Genomic DNA, 21,544 nt, shown 5'->3' on the forward strand with positions numbered 1-21,544 from the left:
TAGAATGATTTCCTATGGGTCAAGGTCAGGAGTATGGGACTAGAAATGAAAATAAAAGAAAATGTATAAATAACTAAAATAAGTGCTTTGCATGGACCAATGATGACAGTGTGCAATGAACTGAGGAGCACATTTAGCCCTATTTTTATGCAAAAGTTCCTTTAAAAAAAAGATTCCTCATTATTATTTTCTTTACTTGAGAGGATCTGATTTAAGACTATAGAGATGAAGGAATTAGAAAAATAATTGTCTAATTATTATAATTCAGAAAACAATTGAATAGCTGTTACAAGTAACCAACTCACCATATGTTAACTATAGAAATGAATTAGAAATAAGTAATGTCATTTATATTTTCAAGATAAGTCATTTCTGACAATATTCATCACAAAAAACTAGCAAAATCAATAAGCTTCTACCCACAAATTAAGGGGAAAAAATAGACTCTAAATAGTTGCACTCTAAAAGAATAAAGAAAAACAGAACAAAGGGAAAAAATTTCCACAGCAGAGGCTAGAAAGTGTTTTCTTTGGTTCATACAGTTGACAAAAGTAGATTTTTTTCACATGCAAAATTCTGTGCTGATATTTAAAAATTAGGACTTTAAAAAAATCCATATTTGTTTTTTTTTCTGAAGAAATCATAAAATCAGATTTTACAGTCTCTTATTTCCACTTAGAGAGGATTCTAGAGCTGAACAAAAATGTCCCATTTACTGGTCACACAGTCTCTAAGGTTACATTGTACCTGCCTGAAACATCATTTAAAATACTTTTTTTAAAACATTTTCTACTCCTCATATCTCACTGAATATTTTACCAAAATATATTTAGAAATATACTTAGTAGTGTAAGCATGTAAGCAGTCATGGGAGGCATGGACAGAACGTGCTAAATGAAAGGAAATGATGAGTCAGGACAAATCTTTGGGACTCAAGAAATAGTGAAAAGAGGTTTGGTTTTCAGAGATAATACTCTGAGTATATAAAATATGACAGAGGTTTTTGGAGTGGTTAAAGGACACGTTCCTAAGGTAGTTAAAGAACTGATTAACAAATATGGTACATCAAGAAGAAAGTACGGTGGATAGTAGTTTTTGTTTAATCTTCCAAATTAAACACTACTGAGTTGAGCCCACAGATTCAATGGAAGCTACTTCATTTTTCTTCAATTGTTAATTGATTTGCACACTTCCATAATAATATATCAATTTTATCAACTGCCTATAATAAATGAAATATGACACTTCCTGTCATGATAGTGTTAGGGTAAAACACCTTGTGTCTGAAAATGAATGAATATGGTTTTGAGGTTGCTTAAATAGGGCCAGTGATAAAGCAAGTTTAGCAAGTCAAAGTACAACCTGGAAACCCTAACCATTTAAATTATATGATTTATGAGGTTGCATCTATTACTTACCTTGAGTATATATTTTAAAGATCTTGTCTGTAAACCATATAACCTTCAATATCTACTTCCCATATGCAGAAACTAGCATCTTCAATAAGCATCTGAAAAAGAAACAAAAACATGAATTTGAAGTTATAAATATTGTTTATTTTAAAAAAGCAGATGTAAAATGTATTCTTTATGATTTTATTAAGTTTGGATGAGGGGAGGTATATTTCATAGGATATATTTTATATAAATAAACACCAGTAATAATGAGAGTTTTCCATTTAGAAGAAGGTTCTGTGAAACACATATTTTGATTCATGTCATAAAATTTAGTACTTTCTATTGAACTAATTTTATCTGGCTACCTAGCATTTTTAAGAAATATAATTTTAAATACATTGATTCCAATGTTCTACATGAATATAGCCCTACCCTAGAAAATATTTTCCTTGCTCAAAATGGGTTACAAAAATATATTCTTGATTATATGAGTTGCTTATAAATGCCAAATTCAAAGAGATCAACTAGCTAAATGCTGTCTTCATAATAAAGGTCATTATCGTTTAAACTGCCCTATCAGTACTTTATACAAACCTTAGGAAACTTTGCAGAGATCTTTAAAAAGAAATTGCCACTAATACAGAATTAGGATTGTCCAAACAAAATGTCCTTTGTTAAAAGGATTTGATTCTGGAATGAAACTGGACCACTTTCCTACATGATATGCAAAAATAAATTCAGAATGAATGAAAGACCTAAACATGAGACAGGAAACCATCAAAATCCTGGAGGAGAACACAGGCAGAAACCTCTTTGACTTTAGCCATAGCAACTTCTTACTAGAAACATCTTCTGAGGCAAGGGACACAAAAGCAAAAATGAACTATTGGGACTTCATCAAGAAAAACTTCTCGGGGAGCCTTGGTGGCTCAGTGGGCTAATAAGCATCTGGCTCTTGATTTTGGTTCAGGTCATGATGTCATAATTTGTGAGATCAAGCCTTATATTAAGCTGTCAGCACAGAACGTGCTTGGGATTCTCTCTCTCCCTCTATCACTGCTCCTCCTCCATCCTCTCTCTCTCTTTTTCAAAAACAAACATTTTGTGAGAAGATAAAAAGCTTCTGCACAGTGAAGGAAACAATCAATAAAACTAAAAGGCAGCCTACAGAATGGAAGATATTTTCAAGTGATATATCTGCTAAGGGGTTAGTATCCAAAATCTATAAAGAACTTATCAAACTAAACATTCACAAAACAAATAACCCAGTGAAGCAATGGGCAGGTGACATGAATAGACACTTTTGAAGACATCCATATGGCTAACAGACACATTAAAAGATGCTCAACACCACTCATCACAGGGGAAATACAAATCAAAACCACAATGAGATACCATCTCATGCCAATCAGAATGGCTAAAATTAAAATCACAAGAGACAAAAGATGTTGGCGAGGATGTGGAGAAAGGGGAACCTCCTTGCACTGTTGATAGGAATGCAAACTGGAGCAGCCAGTCTGGAAAACAGTATGGAGGTTCCTCGAAAAGTTAAAAATAGAACTACCCTACAATCCAGCAACTGCACTACTAGGTATTCATCCAAAATATGCAAAAGTACAGATTCAAAGGGATACATGTACCCCGATGTTTATAGTAACATTATCAACAATAGCCAAACTATGGAAAGAGCCAAATGTCCATCAACTGATGAATGGATAAAGAATATTTGGTATACAGGACATCTGTGGCTCAGTCAGTTGAGTATTCAACTTTGGGTTTGGTCATGACCTCATGGTTCATGCGTTCAAGCTCTGCATTGAGCTTGCTGCTGTCAGCCTGTCAACAAAAGCCCACCTTGGATCCTCTGTATCCCTTTCTCTCTATTCCTCCCTGGCTCGTGCTCTCTCTCAAAAAATAAATAAGACATTAAAAAAAGATGTGGCATACATATATACAATGGAATATTACTCAGCCATCAAAAGGAATGAAATCTTGCTATTTGCAATGATGTGTATGAACTAGAGTGTATTATGCTAAGTGGAATAAGTCAGGAAGAGAAAGACAAATACCATACGATTTCACTCACTCAAATGTGGAATTTAAGAAGCAAAACAGATGAACATGTAGGAAGCGGGAGAAGAAAGAGAGAAGGAAACAAATTATAAGAGACTTTATGATAGAGAACAAACTGAAGGTTGAAGGAGGGATGTGGGAGGGGGATGGACTAAATGGATGACAGGTACTAAGTAGGGCACTTGTTGAGATGAGCACTGGGTGTTCTAAGTAAGTGATGTATCATTGAATTCTATTCCTGAAAAGAATATTACAATATATGTTAAGCAACTAGAATTTAAATAACTTTGAAAAGAAAAAAAATTAGTCTCAAGAATATAAAGTACAGCACACACAATGCAGTCAATAATATTGTATTAACTTTGTATGGTAACAGATAGTAACTAAATGTATTGTACTGATCAGTTCACAATGTATACAAATGTGGAATCATCATGTTGTACACAAGAAAGTAATAAATTATCTGTAAATTATACTTCGATAAAAAATAGCCACACATAAACACACAAACAAGAATTTGATTCTAACACTCTTTGATTAAAAAAAAAAAAGCCTAGACAAGCAGTCAGGGAAATGAGAATTTGGATGATATAATGCTATACCTTCAATATATGGTTTTGAGTACTATGGATTTCCAAACCAAACATCAATAACTTTTGGATTCAATTACATGATCCTTTTAGTCATTAGTGTAGATTCCTCATTAGAGTAGTTTCTTAGTTATAGCTACATATTAAAAATACTTGGGTGGGGGTGCCTGGGTGGCTCAGTTGGTTGAGCATCTTGACTTTTGGCTCAGGTCATGATCTCAGGGCTCGTGAGTTTGAGCCCTGCATTAGGCTCTGTGCTGACAGCTCAGAACCTGGAGCCTGCTTCAGATTCTGTATCTCCCTCTCTCTGTCCCTACTCCATTCGTGCTCTCTCTCTCAAAAATAAATAAACATTAAAAAAATACTTGGGATACTATACTGAAACTTGGTATGTTTCTTAGATATTCTGATTTAATTGGTATGGCGTGGCACTGGGGCCTAGGTATTTTTTTAAAGTATTAAGAAGGAGGAGCATCTAGGTGGCTCAGTCACTGAGCAATGGACTTGTTTTTGGCTCACATCATAATCTCACAGCTTGTGGGTTTGAGCCCTGCTTTGGGCTCTGTGCTGACAGTATGGAGCCTGCTTGGTATTCTCTCTCTCAAAATTAAAAAAAAAATTAAAGCATTAAGGAAGGATATCAGTCCTTCCGCGAGTGGGAGAAGGGCAGAGAGAGAGGGAGACACAAAATCAGGCTCCAAGCTCTGAGCTGTCAGCACAGCGCCCGATGCGGGGCTTGAGCTCATGAACTGTGAGATCAGGATCTGAGCCGAAGTCATATGCTTAACCGATTGAGCCACCCAGGCACCCCTCTAAGACTATATTCCTAATCTTAAAAGATATTACTGAAGTATCCTGGGTAAGAAATAACTTCAAAATATAAATAGAACTTTAGCAATAAATCAATGTATCAAAGCTAAAATAATGTTTATGGATAATGTATTTTGTAAGCTGTGCCTATTTCCCAAGTAAACTGTGTACGTAATCAACAAAATATTACGGCAAAAAAGAGAAAACTAAATTATATTCTATAATGAAAGTTTAACCCAAAACTACACAAATAATTACAAACATGCCTGCAATGTCTCAGAATTAAATTTTTTTTTGGCCCTAACTTAGTAGGGGGAAATAAGCTCTTCTAGTATCATTTGCTCTAAGTGCAAAGCAACAATTTTTTAAAGAAAAAGTCTTGAGTCATTTTCTTCAACACACACACTAACATAACTTACTAAAAATAAGATGAAATAGGCTGTTAACATTTTAGTCTTGAAAATCCTTATAAACAAGTCCAGAAATACTTTGTAATAAAAATAATATATTCATATGCACACACTCTTTAGATTCCTGAACAAGAAAAGTCTAATAAACAGAGGTAAATATCGAAGTTTGTGCTATACATAATAAAGGTAATAATGACCTCAGTAACTGCTAAACCTTTAAAGAAAATGATCATTATTTTCACCTATTTACCTAGTATGGAGGTGCTCCTAATAAAGTATTCTTTCTACATGCATGTGCTGCTAACTACTTCAGGTTTTCCTATTAAGTAAACATCAATCTTAAGTTTATGACTAAAGTTGATTCTTTTCCCAGACCTAGTGCTGCTTAATAGCTAGTAAACAGTCATGGACTTCCCAAATGTCCTCACAAACACAGAGCTACCTCTCAAATCTGCAGGATCGGATACAGTTTGCCTCTGGTTTTCAGCTATGCAATGAAGTTCCAATGTCTTTTGGCAAGACTCATGATCTTTTACTATTTGACCCCAGATGCCTTTTACTGTTTATCTCTCATCTCTTCATCAACCAAAACTTGGCTCAAATACTGCTTTCTCCTTGAAGGAAATTTCCATCAACCAGACACTAAAAGCTTTCTTTCTCTTCTGACTTTCAACACTAATTATTGCAAGTTACTTAGGTAATTAATCAGGTACTCCCTTATGGTCCTTTATTTCTATCTTTTATTTTTAAGATTTAGCATGTTTGTTTTATTCCCTTAACTAAATTATAATTTCCCAGCAAGTGCTGGCCTGAAAGCATTTAATAAATATGTGATGATTTTATTTGTTGGTCTTCCCATTAACTGAGTATAGCATTTTACAGTGACTGAGTGAAGCACCAGCTTTTCTTTTTAGTATACTTTACAACTATGAATGATTTAAAAATTGTACTTTCCTAAGCTGCAAGAACTTGCCCATCTCTTTTGAGGCTACTGCACTTTACTCTCTTAATGTCTTCTGATTGTGCTCAGCTGATTTTAGTCAGCTGAGAGTAATGGCGTAATAATTGCTGTTAATAATAACAACCAAATTAACAAGAATGAACATTATTTTTTAACTGATTTGTAGGGACACATACATCCTGATGTTTATAGCAGCACTATCAACAATAACCAAATTATGGAAAGAGCNCAACAACAACAGATGACCATAGGGGAAGGGGGGAAAAAAGAGAGGGAGGCAAACCATAAGAGACTCTTAAATATAGAGGAAAAAACTGAGGGCGGATGGAGAGTAGGTGGGTGTAGAATGGGCTAAATGGGTGATCAGGAGGGCACTTGTTGGGATGAGCATTGGATACTGTAAGTGATGAATCACAGAATTCTACTCCTGAAACCAGTATTACACTGTGTGTTAACTAGAATTTAATTAAAAACTTTAAAAAAGAACATTTAGAAAATAAATTAGACTCTATTTGAATATATGTAACACAGTAGTCCTAGGGAACATGGTTTAGTGTTTCCTTAGAATAACTACATAATTTAACAAGAACCAATAACTCTGTAAAACATAATACTCTATATCACAAAAGAATTCAATGTATACATATTACTCTTCAAAGACTAAAAATACAAACTTAGAGATCATAAATAATAAATGTGTCCAAGAGTTTTAAAGTTGCTAACACTTCTTCCTTGTTTTGAAATACAGTAATGAGAGTTAATATTTATTGATTTCTAAATTCTAACCATCATTAATTAATTTATCTTTACAACAATCCTAAGAAGTAATATTATCATCTACATTGTACAGATAGGGAAACTGAGGAACAGAGAAATTAACTTTTTTGAGGTTTTATAGTTAATAACTATCAGAGATGGGTTTCAAACTCATGCAATCTACATTATCTACAGTATTTCTTAAAGGCACAATCCATTAAATTAAAATCTCCAGTAGTTCCAGAAGCCTCACTTAATGTACCTTCATATAAATTTCTGCCTTATACCCTCTACCCTTTTGCAAGGTTTCCCACTCAAGGGAAAATGCCATAGGGGTTCACTTCCAACTCTTTTCCTCACAAAAAAATTGATTTCAAAGTCTTCATTTAGTGCTACATATTTTCTATTTCTGTCAATTTACAAAATAAAATCTGTAAAATTTACAAAATAAAGCATGATAAATACTAAAAGTTTATCTTAAAAACCCTGTCTTGCTTTGAATGTAATGTTCTATAAGCCCAATGACATTAGGATCCATTAAGTATGGTTCAATATTGGGATACAATATTTATTTGTTTTAACTCATTAGAAATTTTTTAACGAAAAACTATCCTTCTTAAAATATTAAGAATAAATATTAAGGATATTCTAATTTTGAAACATGGCAGTTTTTACATGAAGAAAACATGCTTTTTACTTCCCGGAACTATATCAAAACCTAAAGTTTTATAGATCGTTGCTCTCATAGCATTAGCAGTATGCAATTCTGTAGACCTCAAGATCCCATTTATTCTAATAATTGACTTAAAAAAAACCTTCTAATTTAGGGGTAACTGGTGGCTCAGTCAGTTAAGCATCCGACTCTTGATTTCAGCTCAGGCCATGATCTCATGGTTCATGAATTCGAGCCCCACATCGAGCTCTGTACTGGCAGCACGAAACCTTCTTGGGATTCTCTCTCTCTGCTCGTCCCTCACATGCACTCTCTCCCCTTCTCTCTCTCAAAATAAATAAATAAATAATTGTAATTCAAAATTTCATGTGTGACTGAATGGAAACAAATCATGGCAAAAAAATTATGGAATAAAATAAAACTTCACAAAGTCTTTTATTTCAATAAAAAACAAACATTAAATTAATTAAAAATAGTTTTAAGTCATGTCCGCTTTTTTAGTTTCCAAATGTTTTCAGTATAACAAGAGTTCTAATCATGCAATCAATGGAAGGTTTGTTTTCTAAACTGTTTTTATCATAGAGAATAGTCTTAGCCAGAGCATATTCAAGCATTGCTTAGTACCAGTTAAGTCCATTATTAAGTTTATTCCCGATCACTTATTTACGGGAACTTGCATAACTCTGATTCATGGTTTTAACACAACTGTTCTATTTTTAAGTCAACTACATAAAAGACTCTTATTGGATATGCCCTAGTCAGTGTCAAAAACAAATAACCACAGGTAATTCTAAATCCTGTCCATCAAATTAGGCCTTGTCTTTAGCCCTCTTGCACTTGTCCAGATGACCTGGCTTCAGTTAAGAAACTATATTTACATTCCAAAGTAACTGAAATTCTTTCTATAAAAGTTGATAATAACCAGGCTATTCAAGGTATAAGAGTAAACAGCATTTCTTTTTCACTAGAGAAAGAAAAGAAACCATCTTTGTTTCTTCTTTTTCTCCCTTCACAAGCATTCTCTGAAACTGTCCATCTGATGTAGACAAGGTATCTCTTCCACTGGAATAAATAATCAATTTGGTTCTGACAGATCATCTTAATAACATCTGTTATTTGGGAAATACCAGTTAGTGATTTTTGGGTACAATGACATGCCAAACACCCTGAGAGCTGACCTTTTTTGGATAGAAAGAATTAAGTACAACATTTTGGTGAATACAGTACCAAGAACATGCATATCAATATTCTGGCAATAACAAATTCATTATGCTTGTTATCCCATTGGGCTGTTTAATAGACAATTAATGAGCTAATAGGGCTGGGACCTCATAAATGGGTTGGCAGCTCATTTATTACTCTAATTCTATGCAGTTTCACCCAACCTCAAAAATGAGGTACTTGAAAACCACTAATGGATTTCTCAACTCAAGGATGTAAATATAAGTATGTTGTAGAGAAAAAAAGACCACACCAGGATTTAGAGATTAAAATAATGTAAATATAAAGATCTATGTTAATAGATTTACATTCAATAAAACAAAAACATTTTAAAGAAGTCATTCTGTTTATTTCCTCTGTGGTAGTGTTACAGAAATAAATTCTGAAGTTATTCCATATAAATTTGTTATATTTTATAAAGCTATTTTACTTTTGGAAATGATAAATATACTAGTGGCCTTGCTCTCTGCCTTGCTGTAAATGCTGGCACTGTTAAAGATTTATGACTAGGATGATATTGATGCTATCTTCATACCTTCTCAGGTTCTGCCTTTTGCTTCTCTGACTCAGAAGTCTGTATGAGACATTTCTAGCAATATATCCCTGTTATTTTTTTCACAGCATCTTTAGAAATCACTACCACTGACTTCACCTCCCTTTTCTTTTTAAAAACATCATGTTCCTCTTTTTCTCATTATTATCATTACCGGCAGTTGCCTACCTTTCCAGAATGTTGGAAATAAAATATTTTTCCGTGCTAAAAAGTTCTACAGAGGAAACAAAAATGAAGATAAAAAAACCAGTGATAATTCCTGCTGATTTCATTGTCCAGGATTATGCTAAAAGTATACAGGCACACCTCTGAGATACTGTGGGTTTGGTTCCAGATCACCACAGTAAAGGAAATATTACAATAAAGTGAGTCAAATAACCTTTTTGCTTCTCGACTGCGTGTAAATGTTAATTTATGCTATACTACAGTCTATTCAATGTGCAATAGAATTATGTCTAAACAATGTATACACCTTAAGTAAAAAATACTTTAATGCTAAAAAATGCTATCATCTAAGCTTTCAGCAAGTCATAATCACTGATTACCATAACAAATGTAATAATAATGAAAAAGTTTGGAATCCTGTAAGAATAATCAAAATGTGATACAGAGATACAAAGTGACTACTGTTAGAAAAATGGCATTGAAAGACTTGCCCAAACCAGGGTTGCCACCAACCTTAAATGTGTAAAAATAGGTAATATCTCTGAAGCTCAATAAAATGAGGTAAGGTGACAGATGGAATTACTGACAAGAAATGGGGATATCAAAGGTAGAATTTCAACATCAGAGGGTATGCTTAAATTCCTTCTGAAACATGGTAACCTTGATTACAATTCTATGATTCTATGAATCTAAAATTAAAAATCACAAGAAATTTTTTGAGCAAAGAAGAGAATGCTTTGGGGGGGCGGGGAACATTCACAAGTCAAATACGAAAGTTGCACTGCCCCCTTTGGAAGGCAGACAACATAAATTCATAAACATTTCACAAGATATGATTAAAATTTTTAAATTCTAAGGCAATATTGTAAAATACAGGCATTACTTGTACCAGTCAGAAATTTATTCTCCTAACGTATTTAACCCCAATGTTAAAACAAACAATACAGTATAAATTGATAGTGGGCCAACATGAAGAATAAGACAAAAGTTTGGAAGTGATACTGAAATTCATGCCACCAGGATCAAAAAGAATAAAATCTTGCCATTTGCAACAACGTGGATGGAACTGGAGGGTATTATGCTAAGCGAAGTAAGTCAGAGAAAGATAAATATCATATTCTTTCACTGATATGTTAAATTTAAGATACAAAACAGATAAACAAAAGGGAAGGGAAGCAAAAATAAGATAAAAACAGAGAGGGAGACAAACCATAAGAGACTCTAAGTACAGAGAACTGAGGGTTGCTGGAGGGGTGTTGGGTGGGGAGATGGGCTGAATGGACTGTGGGCATTAAGATGGGCACTTATTGGGATGAGCACTGGGTGTTATATTTAAGTAATGAATCACAAAACTCTATTACTGGAATTATTATTACACTCTATGTTAACTAAGTTGGATTTAAATTAAAATAATAAATGTCATGGAACCAAATAAAAAACTGCAAAAGAATTAGACTTGAGCCCAACAAAAAAATGATGTTTCTGTTGATGATGAAACAGAAAATGGGGCGTAACTCTGTGTGTGTGTGTGTGTGAGAGAGAGAGAAAAAGAGAGAGAGAGAGGCTATCACTTTCATTCAGAAAAATTAAGAGTTGTTAAAGAAGTTTCACTTTCAAGTTTTTAATGGTGCTATGATACAACATTTGGGGGCATTTGATACATAAAACACTATAATCCCAAAGAAAAACACTATTATAAAGATAAATTTCATGTAGCCATTATAAATCTACTTCAATATCTAAAAAGAAATCCAGATCTAAATATAAACCGTAATGCTTTATTTACGTGGTGGTAAGAAAAATAATTACAAGCCTCAAAGTTATTCTACTGTACTGAACTAGATAAACTACTAGCGTGTTGTAGGAGATTAAGTAGACAATACTGAATCAGAACTCAGAGAAATTCTTTTTAGAAGACGTTCTCTGGGGCGCCTGGGTAGCTCAGTCAGTTAAGCATCTGGGCCCAGCTCTGTGATGAGAGTGTATAACCTGTCTGAGATTCTTTCTCTCTCCCCCTCCCCCACTCACATTTTTTCTCTCTCAAAATAAATAAATAAACTTAAAAAAATGTTTCTTTAAAAAAAAAGATGACTGAGTTTTATGTGTAACTGGGTGTTATATATAAGCCAATTTGACATTAACAACGTAAGCCAGTTTAAACACCCAGTATAACTGGGTGTTTTATGTAAGCCAATTTGACAATAAATTATATTTTTAAAAAAGGTGCTATCTGCATAAAACAAAAGAAAATCATGCAAGTTAAAAACTACTAAAATATGGTAGACTTATTAATTAGTACTTGTTAATTAAGACTAATTTAAAAGAAAACTAGTGAAAGGAAAGATATATTTAAACTAACACACAAAAAAATTTAAATATAATTTTAAAGTATATGCATACAGACTAAAAACTGTCCTCATAAGATTTTTAAGTAAGTAGCTTCAAAATGAAGCTATAGATTATTAAAATCAGCATATGGGGTGCCTGGGTGGCTCAGTCAGTTAAGTGACCAACTTCAGCTCAGGTCATGATTTCATGGTTCATCAGTTCAAGCCCTGACTCAGGCTGTGCGCTGACGGCTCTGTGCTGACAGCTTGGAGCCTGGAGCCAGCTTCAGATTCTGTGTCTCTTTTTCTCTCTGCCCATCCTCTGCTCATGCTCTGTCTCTCTCTCTCTCTCTCAAAGATAAATAAACATTAAAAAAAGTTTTAAAAAATCAGCATTTAAACTGTATATAGAAAACATCACATTTATGCTATGTTTTAAAATGTTCTATTATTCAGGAATACCCTCCTTCCAGTACTCATGGTATATTTTTTTATAGAATGCATACTTCAGCTAAAGTGATTTTTAAAGTGATTTTTAAAATTATCAATAAAAAAAAAAATAAAACAACCCTCCAAGTTGAAGGGTCTTTATTAATGGAAACAAATCCTCCAGGAGTATCCTAAGGGAAAAGAATTTAGTCAGAATAACAAACAAAAAAGTTGTAAGTAGTGGCATCTTGGGAAAAAATAAAATTCAACCATGATTTCCAATAAAAACAAAAAGATATCAGGGAGAGATGCTAGAACCCTGTGCAAGGAGGTGAAATCCTCACATGTCAACACATTGAAATTTAAAAAAATAAAATGGCACGCAGAGAAAATGCAAATAAATGCACAGAATAGGAGTATCATACTTAGTGATGTCTGAAAAGGAGGTTAGTGTGACTGGAGTATCAAGGTCACCAGTGTGTGTTTGGGGGAAACATCAGGCTCTGACTTTCTGCAGATTTTTAGTGCAGTCACTCATAATAGCAAAAGAAACCATATTACATGAGGAATTTTATGAGCCAGTAGTAATGCCTGATTTTATGATGTGTGGAAACAGCTTTACCAAAAGAGAACAATATTTCAAATCCTACCAAGATCAGTTCAGTATTATGCCAACGTGTAAATAGTGAAGAGTTTTTATTAGAGAAAATAACACATTGAGACAAGAATAAAATCCTTATAAACAGAAAAAGATGTCTAGATTACACAAATTACCTTCAGAGGTAAACAAAAATGGGGTCATTTTTGACTCAGTGAAAGATAATTGAGAAATCAAAAAACTGAAATCTAAATATGAGCAAGTACAACCAAAAAGAGCTTGAGTCACTCTTGTTTATATGTTTCAAGGATTGCCTTGTCAAGTTTCTTTTTTGAGATATACAAAAAATAAATGCAGTATCATTTTAGATCTTTGAAAGGTAACAAATAAAAAAGCTATACATATTAAATTGAAGAATTTCCAGAGATTTGCTCCATCTTCTCTGTGTTTATAATGAACTGAAATGACTATGCAGAAAAATAACTACTTAAATGTTTAACCCAAAGGATTACAGGTTATTTTGCTCTGTAAGAGTGATTTAAGTGTTAATACCATCTCTGTTTTAAAGCTTAAAATGCTACTTAAAATTAATCAAATATTAAATGTTCCATTTACAATGCTGTGATGTTTTCTGATGATTCCTTAGCACTGAGAATATAGTTGTAGATACCACTGCAGATACAGATACAATAAAGTTTTCTTTAATGTTTATTTTTGAGAGGGAGTCAGAGAGAGGGAGAGACAGAGCACAAGCAGGGCAGAGGCAGAGAGAGAAGGAAACACAGAATCTGAAGCAGGCTCCAGGCTCTGAGTTGTCAGCACAGAGCCTGATGCGGGGCTCAAACTCACAAACTGCGAGATCATGACCTGAGCTGAAAACAGATGCTTAACTGACTGAGCCACCCAAGGGCTCTAATACAGTTACAATAAAACAGAATTTTAACTTGTTATAATGAATTGCAAATTAGCTCATGGAAGTAAAACAGTATGGTAGGTTCATGTTCAGTAAAAATTAAACATATAACATTTTTAAATACCTATTGATGAGTTCATTGCAACAGAGAGCAATTGAAGCAAAAATAAAATGAAAAATTCAATTCATTCATGTAGAAAATTTTAAAAAATTATCTCAATATGTTGGGATGCCTCTTTTAGATTGAACCAGGTGAAATTGTTTTATTGTTCAAAAAAGACTGAAGGTTGGAAATTTCTTACGGTTTAAACTAAAAGCACTAGAGTTAACATATTTAATTCATTTAGTTTTATGAAATATTACAACACAAACCAAGAAACAATGTACTCATTGCCTAAAACCTGTATTTCAAATAATTTTACTACCACACAAAAAAAGGTGAAAAGAGAATAAATTTGATTTTTGTTGCTCCCAGATTCTTAAGAGATTAGGTCTTTATTTGAGTATATACTATGGAGATTATTAGGTAAAAAAAAAACTCATACCTGTTTTATTCTTCTTGGATGTTGATAAAGAAGACATAATAAGAGGAAGGTTATAAATGAGAGCAAATTCACATTTAGAAGAGAAGAAAACCAACAAAGTTCTTTATGATATTTATAATAGCTTAATAAATTTTTTGGCCAGGAACTGTAAGATACAAACTTCCTCCACCATATTATTGCAAACTCATAATTAAAAAAAAAAAATGTCTGACTGTAAATAAAGGCAATCTATGTTAACTGCCTATTGATCAATCAATCAATGGAATGGGACCATATATTTATATAATAACATTTTAGCAGAAATTTCAATGAAAGAATTCTCCATTTTGTCTGAGCCTAAAAATGTGTCTTATAAAAACCAACAAAAAACCAAAAATTAATACAGTATTTAAATTTTTATATACATAGTTATAATGTTAGGTTAATCAAAATTATATATTTTGATACACCTAAAGTTTGGTCAGAATGAACAGTGCAGCTGTACCAGTTTTTAAAATACTAAATAGTAAAAGGCTTCCATATTTCTTAGAAAATGGTCACTGGTCTCTATTCCTCTCCACATGAACACTTCTCTAAGGACCTCACCCTCACCGAGAAGACATCAACGTTCTAATCCTTAAGGAGATAAGATGTGGCAGAGCTGGGGGTCGAGAAGAACCTGAGATCCACCCAAATTAGTGCCTAAGCCATACCAATTGCTTTGTTTCAAATCTCTCCTTTGTTAATTAAACAGGGATAGGTGCAGAAGGTCTGTATATGGAGTCAGAATATATTATACATTGTATACACTGGTCTTTTCTGAAATTTCAACTTCCTCTTCTAAAATAGTTGTCACTGGGGTTCCTGGGTGGCTCAGTCAGTTAAGCCTCCGACTTCGGCTCAGGTCATGATCTCATGATTTGTGGGTTTGAGCCCCAAAGCAGGTTCTGTGCTGACAGCCAGCTCAGAGCCTGGAGTCTGTTTCAGATTCTGTATCTCCCTCTCTCTCTGACCCTCCCCTGCTGCTCATGCTGTCTCTCTCTCTCTCTCTCTCAGAAATAAATTTAAAAAAACATTAATAAAATAAAATAGTTATTACTAACTACTTACTAGAGCTTATTGTGGATTGTGTGAAATAACAAAGTGCATATTAGCAATGGTAGGGGTACCACTTACTCTCCCCTCATCTTACCAGAAATGTAGTACAATTGACCTTTAAACAAAGGGGATTAAGGGTGCCAAACCCACATGCAGTCAAAAATCCACATATAATGCTTAACTTTCCAAAAACTTAACTACATATAACCTACTATTGACCAGAAGCCTTACTAATGCCATAAACTAATACCTTACAAATGTAGTCAATTAACATATTTTGCAAGTAATGTATGATATACTGTATTCCTACAATAAAGTAAGCTAGAGAAAAGAAAATATTATTAAGATAATCATAAAGAAGAGAAAATGCATTTACAGTCCTGTGTTCATCAGAAAAATACCCTGTGTCTAAGTGAACCCACACAGTTCAAACCTGGGTTATTCCAAGGTCAACTGTAGATACTACATGGAAAAACAAGCAAAACTGCAGTCCTTTATTCACAAATGGGTCACGTTTCAAACATTCATTTTTGAAATCGGTAGTCTGGTAATTAAAAATGCATTTTCCTCATAATGATCATTATATAGAAGTAGTAATGTATCTCAACAATTTTAGAAATTTTAATTTCATCTACACTGTTTCCATACATGGACAAAAACGTATTGAGTATTCATATATGCTAGGTGCTATTTTAAGAATTTTAATCCTCAAAGCAACCTTATGAAATAGTATGCTTTTATCATGCCCACTTAACAAATAAGGAAATCAAGACAGGGAGGTGAGGTACATGCTCCAGCTTATAGAACTAGTAAGTGACAGAGCCAGCCTTCAACCTATGCAACCAGGCCCAAGGGCCTTTTTTCCTAATCACTATACTCTATTGTCTTTGGAATAGTCGGATTCATAAAACATATAAACATTTATAAAAATCAAACCACTGAGAGAAAATCACATGGTAGTTTCTCAACTTGTGATAGAAATCAAACTGAGCAAAAGAAAAAATTTACGGAATTTATCTTGCATACTGGTGGCTTGAAGAAAAGCAGCTTAAGATAGATCAGATTTGTGGAGATACAGACAGTCTACTATCAAAGGCTTAAATGCTACTATCAAGGGTTCTTCAACACCGCTAATGCTCCTGAGTTACCTTTTTTTCCTTATTTACATATCTATCATCAGCTTCTATAAAACATTACTTAAGGAATGGGAAATGCAGGAGGAAGTCCAGAGTCCCTTACATGAGCTTGGTTTCTCCCTTTTCTCTCAGAGTAAGTGTCTTTTTAAAGACAGTTTGCAAACAGCCCCAAGGCCAACTTGTATTGACCTGGGCTCCCAAACTGAATTATCAACAGTGACCAGGCTCTTGTCTGGCGCCTTTCCCACAAGAGAATGGGCATATTTGTTCCATGGAGATTAAGTTCAGCTACTGCCTGACAGTACTACACCTAGTGCTTCCTTTCATCCTTGAGCTTTCTCTGAATTCTTCCTGTGGCCATTTCTTACTCTGAAAGATTGCTCTTTAAATGCAGTTTTTGGTGTGATAAATGGTTTCCATCTAATGTTCTTAGTACTTTCAGGTTATTCGTAATATTTTCATTTGAGCTTTTTGTTACATTTTACTTTCAGTATCAAGGTGACTGTTAAGTATTTTATTTGTTTATTTGGTATACTAAATGCTGAAAATACTACTTTTCAGTATCCTAGAATCTTTGCTATTTTAAATTCTTTAGCATTTTAGGTATCCTTGAATATTTATGTTTAAGCATTTTAAGGATATTAAGATTTGTTTTAGTTTAGCCTGTAGATCTCACAAAATTTTTTGTTAGAATTATGTTCAATTTTTTTTTGGTTAAAATGCATTTTGTCCTTACTTCCATTTTTAAACTTTACTATATATTGACTTCAGTATTTTAAAATTATGTGTAGAGTCTCAATGAAAGGGTGACTATGTAAGATCCTTTAACTTAGAAAACTGTGTTAAGGTTTACTCAGATTCGATGGCTAATAAATAATTTTACCCATTTAGGGTCACAAAAAAGTTAAAAGGGATCTATCATACTGTATATTTTCAGTCTCAAACAAATTCAAATAGATCATCTTTATAACTGTCCATTTACTCTAAATAAGTTATCATAACAGTATAAAATAAATAATACCAGTCTAAATGGGAAGGATTCTTATCTTGGGTTTGTTAGGTAGCTGTCTTAGTGGGGTTTCTAAGGAAGCTGACTCTGAGACTAATACTGAGTGTACATTTTTCTTTTTGTTTCATTTGAGAGGTTCAAAAGAACTGGCAGGGACATGGGGAGGTGATAAGAGAAGGGCAAGTAGCGAATATAGGGTACATTTTTAGGCTAGCTATCACAGCAGCCAACTGAAACTTAATCTTGTGGGGGAAACTGGCAAATGGCATAAGATATAGGTCTCAGAATTGTCTAAGCTTAGTCATTGCTTATGGTGTAATCCCAGTGATTTCTATCAGGTCAAAGGTAGTCCTATGGTTTGGCCTTTGAAAGGCTGACATACACAAAATGGTAAGGGGCTAAAAGGGTGTATGAAAACAGTACCACATTAACTATTACAACAGCAAAACTATTAGACACCCCCTAATCACCACAGTGAACATTCTGACAAAGTAAATTTAGCCCTGAATGTTGGTGAAAATTTTGGCAAACCAATTTTACTTGGAAGTATAAAGTATGCTAATAATATTTAAGTATTACCGATAGTGTATAACTTCTCATAAAATGCTAACAAAACAGGAGCATGGGACTATACACTAGGAAACATATATAAGCTCAAGGAATAATATCAACCTGTGATTTAACTTTTTCAGGAAATAATCTTTTCCTTTTCGGCTGCTTGAAACTCAGCTGCCATCACGAACAACACAGTAACTCTATGGACCAGGAAGTTCACAACCAAACAACTACTTCAGCAGAAACAAATGGTCACCCTAGAAAGGCAACAGTACCTAAGACAAAATTTTGGGAAAAATTAGCCAAAATTATAAGACCACACCAGATGTCATCTTTGTATTTGGATTCAGAAACCATTTTGGTGGTGGCAAGACAACTGGCTTTGGCATGATTTATGATTTCTTGGATTATGCAAAAAAAAAAAAATGAAACTAAACACAGACTTGCAAGACATGGCCTGAGTGAGAAGAAAAAGACGTCAAGAAAACAGCAAAAGGAATGCAAGAACAGAATGAAGAAGGTCAGGGGGACTGAAAGCCAACATTGGTGCCAACAATAAGTGCACTGGAGATTAGACAACATGTGTAAAGACTGTACGGTGACTTTAACTGTGGTGATTGTGCAGATTTGTTTTTTTTTTTCCTCATGAGAGAATGAATAAACTGCAATTTTTTTTTATAAAAAAGAAATCATCCTTTAGATCCTTATTATGTTCCAAACCAAAGCAAGAACAAACACCCATCAGAACAAAAGATATGAATCATCATCTCAAGGAATCAGTCTGTTCACCTAGTAAATGTATATATTCCTATTGCAACTTGAAGGCACATGTTATAAAAAAAAAAGTGAACTATGGATTAAAGTCATTTTGAAAATCCACAAATAATTTCTGCAAGAAATAATTCCCCAACCCAAGTACAATTTTTAGTATTGAATTTTGAATTCTTTCTCATCTTTAAAGCCTTTCTCGGTTCCTCTCAGTATTTGTCTGACATGAATCTTAATGTTCTTAGAGTGTGCTATGGCATTTATGTTTCTCAAGGTCAGGTGATAGGTTCCAAATTGGAGGGCTCAGGTATGGGTCCTGGCTTCAACATAATTCCAGAGCTCCTTTGGTCTATGAGATGCCACATCTGATGGATTATTATTTCTGGATCTTGACTCTGTAAGTTGGATTAGTGCTTGCAGTCACTGGATAGCTACAATAGACTAGATGGCTAAGCCTTGAGTCCTGTGGGCCAGATCAGGGCATCTTTGGTCACATACGTCCCACTAAGGTGGGTTTGTTCAAGAGTAATGATCTTTTGAAAGCTGTTAAACGTGGTGAAAAAGCTAAGTGTATGTAAACTATATATCTGTCCCCAAGACTAATATTTATCGCTGTGGATTTACAGTTGTGATTATTTTCTGCAGAGAAGAGAAAAAAAAGGTGGAAAACAAGTGTGTGTGTGAAAATGAAAAAATGACATTTCCCCCCTAAACGGTGCAAGGATAGAAACCATATTGGGACAATTATGCATGTATTTACTTCCTCCAAATTATATTTTTGCAAGATAGTTGCCAAGCATTGGTCTATTTCTACTGCAGAGAGTAGTGTCTGGAGTTTGTCAGGGCACCTCTGCAATTACTCTGTGGGTTGTGTGGTTGTCAGACTTAAATTCAGTGTGAATGCATGGGGAAAGTGCTTGGGGTGGGTAGGGGAGAGAGCTAACAAGAAATAAGAAAAGGAAGAGAGTCACCTAAGAAGAATATTTTCTTTCTCAAAAAGAGTAGGTCTGGTAAAGAAATATAGTGCATAAAACAGGAAACGTTTAGGAAAAAAGAATAAAATTAAATTTATATATATATATTTTTAAGGCTTATTCATTTTTGAAAGAGAGACATAGCATGAGCAGGGTAGGAACATATAGAGAAGGAGACACAGAATCCAAAGGAAGCTCCAGGCTGTGAGCTGTCAGCACAGAGCCTGATGCAGGGCTCGAACTCATGAACTGTGAGTCATGACCTGAGCTGAAGTCGGACGTTTAACTGAGCCACATAGGCGCCCCTTAAATTTTTATGTTTTAATAGATCAATTTGAATATAAAATTCTATACCATTGAATAAAACAATTATTTTATATAATTATAACCCTTTAATAAAACAATTATTTTATATACAGCATGCCTAATTTCTTACCCTATTAAATTTTAATAAAAAAATAGAGATTTATAGCTGAAAGGAATCTTAGCAATCCCCCAGACCTTGCCTTCATCTTCCAGAAGAGGAAACAGAGCTAAAAAGGTTGCCTTGCCAAAGGTCATAGTGATAAAAGGGCTAGGATCCAGGTCTCATCATTTCTTCCTAGATTTCTTTTACACATAATTTTGAATAATTACTAATATTTTTTTCCACTTTGCAGAGATTTTCATTTGAGTTCCACAACACATTTTCACATAAATGATATTTGTGGGAAGTATTGCTAGCGTTGTACTTCCTCTGAATACGAACATATTTCAAATTTGTACATCTCTACTTTTAATTTATTTTCTTACTAAGAGAATAGTCAAGAAAAGATGTTTGTATTATGGATATGTGTTAAGAACTATGCCTTAGACTATTTTTAACAACTTCATTAATATGAAGTACATCAGAATTGTAATTTTTAAAATTTACAGTAATTCATCAGTCTCAAAGATAGCGCTATTTTCTAAAAGTCATACCTTCTAAAATCAAGCAAATCGTGGAAAAGAGGGGAAGTGAACACAAATCTTTTAAAAAATTACCCAGCATTCTAATCCAGTTTTTTTCTCGTCTCCTGTTTTTGTTTTTCACTTCTCCCCAAAACTACATGTAAATAATACGAGATAAGCACTTCTATGGCTCTCCATCAATCCATGCAGTTTTAAAGCAACAATCATACTACTTCATTAACAGGTCCTCTGGGTACAGAATTTTTTGGTGTGGACATGGAACGGGTTCTAGTCTTCAAAATGTTCTAGTTCTAGTCTTCAAAAATGTGGCTCAGAATGAAAGCCAACAGGGAGAAGACCATACACTGGTCTCGATCCACCTGAGAAAAAGACTTATTTTCAATAAAGAATATAGTGAATATACTTGTATTCTTAAAAATGCATTGTTTATGTTAAGACTAAAATAGCTTTTGGGGGGGGAACATAATAAATTAATGCAATTTCTAGCACAGGTTTTGTATCAAAATGTGTTTTAGGTTCCCTCTTTGGAGGCCGGGAGAATGTCCTCCTTTTGCTATGGACGATGTCCACTGGCATAGAGGCAACATGGAAGCTCAAGGAACAAGCCTTCCTCTCCAGAGAAATACAGCACAGTACAAAGATGGCATCTGTTA

At 33.9% G+C, this 21,544-nt stretch overlaps 1 protein-coding gene across 5 annotated transcripts in view; it reads right to left on the reverse strand.

Moving 5' to 3' along the window:
* MBD5 (methyl-CpG binding domain protein 5) overlaps positions 1-21,544 on the reverse strand; it is a 430,738-nt gene that overhangs the window by 258,397 nt on the left and 150,797 nt on the right. For all 5 annotated transcript variants that reach the window (XM_077767790.1, XM_077767788.1, XM_077767791.1 and 2 more), the window contains exon 2: positions 1,419-1,510. The gene's annotated coding sequence lies outside the window, so the exon portion shown is untranslated. The remainder of the gene's footprint in view (positions 1-1,418; positions 1,511-21,544) is intronic.

The sequence above is a fragment of the Crocuta crocuta genome, unplaced genomic scaffold, assembly GCF_008692635.1.
Source record: "Crocuta crocuta isolate KB4526 unplaced genomic scaffold, BGI_CrCroc_1.0 scaffold154, whole genome shotgun sequence".
NCBI classification, from domain to species: domain Eukaryota; kingdom Metazoa; phylum Chordata; class Mammalia; order Carnivora; family Hyaenidae; genus Crocuta; species Crocuta crocuta.